Source organism: Cornus florida, unplaced genomic scaffold, assembly GCF_030987335.1.
Source record: "Cornus florida cultivar Cherokee Brave unplaced genomic scaffold, ASM3098733v1 CherokeeBrave_3.0.0_Hap2_Chr04, whole genome shotgun sequence".
NCBI lineage: Eukaryota > Viridiplantae > Streptophyta > Magnoliopsida > Cornales > Cornaceae > Cornus > Cornus florida.
In genome coordinates this window covers 38,371,216-38,377,659 of record NW_026775574.1, presented here as the reverse complement: position 1 = coordinate 38,377,659, position 6,444 = coordinate 38,371,216, and the positions used below count along the sequence as shown (strand labels likewise).

General features: G+C 40.8%; 1 pseudogene; it reads right to left on the bottom strand.

The window, feature by feature from the left end:
* Positions 1-5,349: 5,349 nt before the first annotated feature.
* LOC132305875 (small nucleolar RNA R71) lies at positions 5,350-5,448 on the bottom strand (annotated as a pseudogene).
* Between the last annotated feature and the right edge of the window lie 996 nt (positions 5,449-6,444).

The following is a 6,444-nucleotide window of genomic DNA, read 5'->3' as shown; positions in this document are numbered from 1 at the left end:
TTGACTCCCTTGCGAGTAAATCGAGTCATAGGTGCTGCTAAACGAGAAAAATCCCGAACAAACCTCCTGTAATAGCCGGCTAGGCCAAGAAAGCTCTGAACCTCAAACACTGTCTTCGGACGCTTCCAATCCATCACAGACTCAATCTTTGATGGATCCACTGCAACACCGCTCCTTGACACGACGTGTCCAAGGAACTTCACTTCCGGTAGCCAAAATTCGCATTTCTCAAACTTAGCATACAACTGGTTATCCCTAAGGATTTGCAACACTATACTCAAATGATACTCATGCTCCTCTACCGAAGCCAAGTATACCAGGATGTCATCAACGAACACCACCAGAAATCTGTCAAGATAGTCACTGAATACACGGTTCATCAAATCCATAAAAGCTGCTGGAGTATTGGTCAAACCAAATGGCATCACCAGAAACTCATAATGGCCATACCGTATATGAAAAGCGGTCTTGGATATATCCTCATCCTTAACCCTTAACTGATAGTAACCTGATCTCAAATCAATCTTCGAAAAGTATGTCGCTCCCTTCAACTGATCAAACAAGTCATCAATCCTAGGCAAGGGATACCTGTTCTTGATCGTAGCATGATTCAACTTGCAATAATCAATGCAAAGTCTCAGAGACCCATCCTTCTTCTTCGCAAAAAGAACCGGTGCTCCCCATGGTGAAGCACTAGGAAGAATAAAGCCCTTAGCTTTCAAATCGTCTAACTGACTTTTCAACTCATTAAGCTCTGCCGGTGCCATACGGTACGGTGCTATAGAGATGGGCGCTGTACCGGGAATGACATCAATGGCAAAACAACTTCCCTTAAAGGAGGTAACTCTGTCAGTTCCTCTGGAAAGACATCAACAAACTCCTCAACAACTGCTGGAAAAACACGGCCCAAACTGCTTTTCTCGTCAACTAGCAAACTAGCCAAGTAGGATCTATGGCGACTCCAGTCACCAATACTGAAAACCATCACTGGGTGGGAATCACTCCGATCTCCCACAAAATGGAAACAATCTCCCTTGGGAGTGCAAACGGACAACCTCCCAAGGAAGCAATCGATCGTAGCCCGAAAGAATGACAACCAATCCATCCCGAGAATAACATCAAGCCCGTCACATCGAGAACAACAAAATCGAACTCTAAGGTCCGCCCAGCTATCTCAATAGCATAACCCTGACAAACATGATCCAAAGACACTGGACCCCTAACTGGTGTGTCAACATAAAGAAAACTATCCCGAAGTGTGACCTCCAGACCCAATGAATGTGCAAATGATACAGAAATGAAAGAATGTGATGCATCCGTGTCAACAAGAACCAGTGCCTAAGAACTGAAAACTGAAAATATACCTCGAACTGAAGAGGTGTCTGTAGAAGCATCAGCCTGTGGAAGAGCATATGCTCATCCCTGAGTCCCTGATCCCTGCTGTGAACTGCCCTGATAACCTGACTAATGTGTAGAAGTAGCAGGTGTAGAACCCTTGGCTGGATAAGTGCCAACTGGCACCACTGGCTGTGGTGCCTGAGGAACTCTGAAACCAGACTGAATCACTGCAGACTGTGCCGGTACCATATGTGAATCTGTGCCACTACGTGACTTATTCAACAACCTTGGACAATTCTTCTTGAGATGACCCGGCCGCTTGCAATAGAAGTAAGCTCCTTACCCTGTTTTCGTAGAAACTGAAGTCTGACTGGCTTGTGCCCGAAGCTATGGGCAACGAGGCTTGATATGCCCCGGTTGTTGCAATGGTAACAAAACACTCCCTGGGCTGATCCCGAAGATACAGGAATTGTGGGTGCAGAACGATTCTACTGCAATGCCCCCTGTGAGTGAGTATTGTTCCCTGCCCTAGCCTTCTTCCACTGACTCCCGAAAGATGATGGATTATCTCCGCGAGGCTGCTTGTGTGAACCCGTGATCCGTAACTGATCCCGTTCTTCTGCCTCAGCTAGCATAGCCTTCTGGACCACTTCTCTGTAAGTCCTCAAATCAAGAATTGAGACCCGTGGCCTGATATCAAGATGTAGCCCATCCTGAAACTTCATTGCCCTGGCCTCGTCTGTTGCTACCATATCCTCGGCATAATGAGAGAGAGAAGTAAATCGTGTCTTATACTCAACGATGAGCGCTGAAAAGTGCGTATTTAAACCCCTTAAGCTTAGGTATTCTAGAACCTTTATCTATCTTATTTTCCCATTTTGTATTGATTTCGTGTTATTTTCATTTTCAGGTACTTATCCCCAAAATAAGCTAACTCAACAAAATAAGAGCATAATTGAAGCAATTCTGGGATAAATCAAAGAAAGGAGCAAAGTAGAGCAAAAGGAAGCAAAAGGTGGAATTTCAGCAACCTCGATCGATCTCAAGAAAAGTTCGATCGATCCAACTTTCATCGATCTCAACACTTCAAGATAGATCCAGGCCATGATGTCATTTTCAGAGATCCCAAAAGTTCGATCGATCCAACATCATTCTCTGATCGATCGAACTTTCTTGTCCTTATCCACATGCCAGATCTTATCCAACTGTACCACCCTACCAACCACTTTTGTCCTTTTCCCAAAAATACCTTCAAAATATCTCAGATTTGTTTTTATATAAAAAGACGCCGCCATTGAGGATCGATCCAGCTCTAATTCGATAGATCTCAGCCATGTTCGATCGATCTCACCACAAGTTTGATCGATCGACCGTCCCAAATCCCGAGAAAATTCTAAATTCCAGTTCATTAAAAGTTGTCTCATATCTAATCATTAAAGGATTATTGGTGTACGAGCCCAGCTTATTTGGGGTAATTTTTGACCTACCTATATAAGGAATATGAGCGACTTTTTAGGGAGAGACTTGGAGACTATATACTTTTATACTTAGAGAGGAAGAAAAGGGGAGGAGGAGGCTAGAGACACCATTGGAGGCTCTTCATCTAACAAGCAGCAGACTTTTTCCATGGAGTTTACCCTTAAGATTGGAGGACATCATCTATGAGTGGCTAGACATCTTCTTGGGGCTAGAGTTAGCCCTAAGCATGCTTTCTACTTCTTGATTTATGTATTTTTGAGGGGATTTGTATTGTGATACATGTTTTGACACTTATATATATATAGATCTTGTTTATTCAATGATTTATATGGTTGAATGCTTCCAATTGATCATTTCATTCTATCCATATGTCTATGTACGCTAGAATAGATGTTCATGTGCTTGTCTCTATTTATTGTGTTGTTGATGCATGCCTATGTGTATTAATGCTATAGATCTAGGGATTGTCAAGACATAAGGCTTAATGACATATTCTTGTGGTTTATTTGATGGTTCATACTCATTTCTGGATCGATTGTACCTCTCCCTTTAGTTTAATTAATTTAATTTCATGTCATTAGCTTAATTGTAGTGTAGTTGTAGTTTAGATGTTAAATGGGAGGACAATCCATGCTTGTTGTTTGATGTTCCATACTTATGAAAGCAAGTAACATATATCTCTAACCTTGTGATGTGTTTGGTTGTGAGCTTAAAGAAAGGATTAATGGCTTCATTTGATATGTTATGCTATCCACCATGTTGCTTAGACAATATATGCTTAATTTGTCATCCATGCTTATTGAAACAACCACACACACACTCTTTGTTGCAATACATGTTTTTCCCCTCATTAATCATTCATTGAGGGTGTAGAAAAGTATGCTTAGTGGTGATCTCTAAACCCTAAGATCTCTCTCTCTTTTATTCTCCTTATTACATTGTTGTTTACTTTAGTTTAAATTGCATCTTAGTGTAATTCAACCACCAACCACTATTTTGATCACTCGACCTACTAACCCTAATCTTGATTCCTCAGCCTAGTACGACCCACAATCCCTTGGGACGATCCCTACTTGCCCTAGCTATATTTTTAGTAAAAGGTAGTAGTGGCAATTCTAAATGTAAAACTTGGCCACATTCATCATAGCTCTACACCGCTATACCTTTTGGCGGTGTGCACAAACTTAGGGTCGGTGTGCGACGAAACCACCAAGTTTTTGGTGCCGTTGCAAGGGATTGATTGAAGGCAACATCGTATTTGTGGAATCAATTAGGAATTAGTCTCCTTTGATTGTGTCTTTACTTTATTTTCATTTCAATTTTTGTTACTTATTGTGTTGGTTCTTGTTTGACAAGCTGCATTGAGCTAAGAAGGTGAGCAAAAGAACATCTAAGCAAATGAGCTAAGCAAGCAAGGAAGAAGGCTAAAATAAAAAAAAAATTAAAATAAAAAAAAAAAAAAAAAAAAAAAAAAAATTTGCTAAGCTAGAAGCTAAAAATTTAGAGTTGAAGTGCTAAAGGACCTTTATGAGCTTTTTCTTACTCAAACCCTTAGTTAAATCATCGGCCCGCGTAGAGGCTTGTATTTCAATTCTTAGATAAATCGTGAGCCCGCGTGGAGGCAATTTACTTTTCTTGTATATTGTTGTTAAAGCATGGGAGTATGGGAACATTGTATGTGGAGGAAGTTTGTTGATTATTGACTTATTGTGAAGGTGAAGTGTTTGTCATTATTTCTTGTTGTGTTGCATTGTGCATGCATGGTCGTAGATCATTGAGACCCATTTTTGTTCCTTTAAATTTTCATCTTGAATCCATTGTTCGAAACCCTAGGGGAAGAGGTAGTTCTAGTCAATCCATTTCATCAATGGAAGGACACAATGAGGACCATGTGGAGGACCTTGGTCACATAAACCAACAAGGTATCCTCCACCCCAATGTGCATATAACATGTAAGTTCTATTAGGCATGCCAAGGCCATTCGTTCATCCACCATAACAACAAGGCCAAGTCCTATTGGGAATGCCAAGGCCAATCTATGCTCTACCACCTCCCATCATTCAACGCAATCAAAGTGCCCATGTTACACCTCCAATTGCTAATCCTCCCCTTGCTTTAAGAGATCACTATGTGCCTAATGAATATAATGCACCCACATAATCCTCCCCTTGCTTTAAGAGATCACTATGTGCCTAATGAATATAATGCACCCACATGCATCCAATTGCCACCATTTAGAGCACACCACTATGAGATCAAACCACAAACCATTCAAATGCTTCATAACTATCATGGACTTCCAAGTGAAGAACCTTACAAGCATTTGGATGAGTTTCTTGAAGTATGTTCCACCGTTAAATACACAAACATGCCGGAAGAGGTCTTAAGGTTTAAACTTTTTCCATTCACCCTTAAAGACAAGGCAAAATATTGGTTTAACAATCTTAGGCCTTTTTCAATAACTTCTTGGGCAGAAATGCAACAAAAGTTCTTGAAGAAGTACTATCCGGTTTCTAAGACCAATGCCATGAGAACTTCAATTAGGGAATTTTCATATGGGGATGGGGAAACATTTCATGAGGCATGGGAACGCTTTAATGAATTGCTTAGGAAGTGTCTACATCATGACATGCCCAAATGGCAATTAGTTCAATATTTCTTTGAGAGCTTATCGGATAATTACGAGGGCATGGTTGATGCTTCCATGGGTGGCTCTTACATTGATAGGCATGAGGATGACGTGTGGCGTCTTTATGAAAGCATGAGTGAAAATTCTTTGCATCGTACCTTATCTTCGAAGAATGGTAGAAATTCTAGTGGTAGGAAGAGTGTTGGCTTACATCAAGTCGACCACTCCAATGAAATTGCCTCCGAGATGAAATCATTATCTCAAAGGTTTGATCAATTTTTGATTAACCAAAACTCGGCGAATCAAGTATCTTCCTTCCCTAACCATTCTCATCATGCATCTAATGAGACATGTATGACTTGTTCAAATGTTTTACATTCTACTTCTAATTGTCCCCATGGACATGTGCAAGGTGAGCATCATGAACAAGTAAATGCAACATTTGTGAATCAAGGGAACAATCCTTATGGAAATCACTATAATCCTAGTTGGAGAAATCACCTGAACTTCTCTTGGAAAAACCAAGGGGAGGGCTCAAACCCTTCCCAAGGTGGTTTTCAAGGAAAGTACATTCCACCTCCAATGCAAGGCCAAGGTTCCCAAGGTTTTAGATCATCATACCAATCATAAGGAAACCAGTTTTCAAATTCTCATTTTCCCAATCAATCATATTCCCAAGGAAATGTTAGAAGTCCCGCTTTGAAGAGAAAGTTTTGACTGCTCTAGGCACTTTAGAGGCAAACACTCAATTGCTTCATTCTCATTCTCAATCTATTGCAAAGCTAGAAACCCAAGTAGGGCAAATAGCTAGTACTTTAAATGCTAAAGAGAAAGGGAAAATGCCTTTGAATGCCCTACAAAAGCAACAATGTGTTGTGGAGACTCATTCTTCATCAGAAGGTCACACAATAGAGCATGTCAATGTGGTGACTACCTTGAGAAGTGGGAAGATTGTGGACAACTAAGTAGGTATGTCCAATGAAGAGAGTGAACCGGTG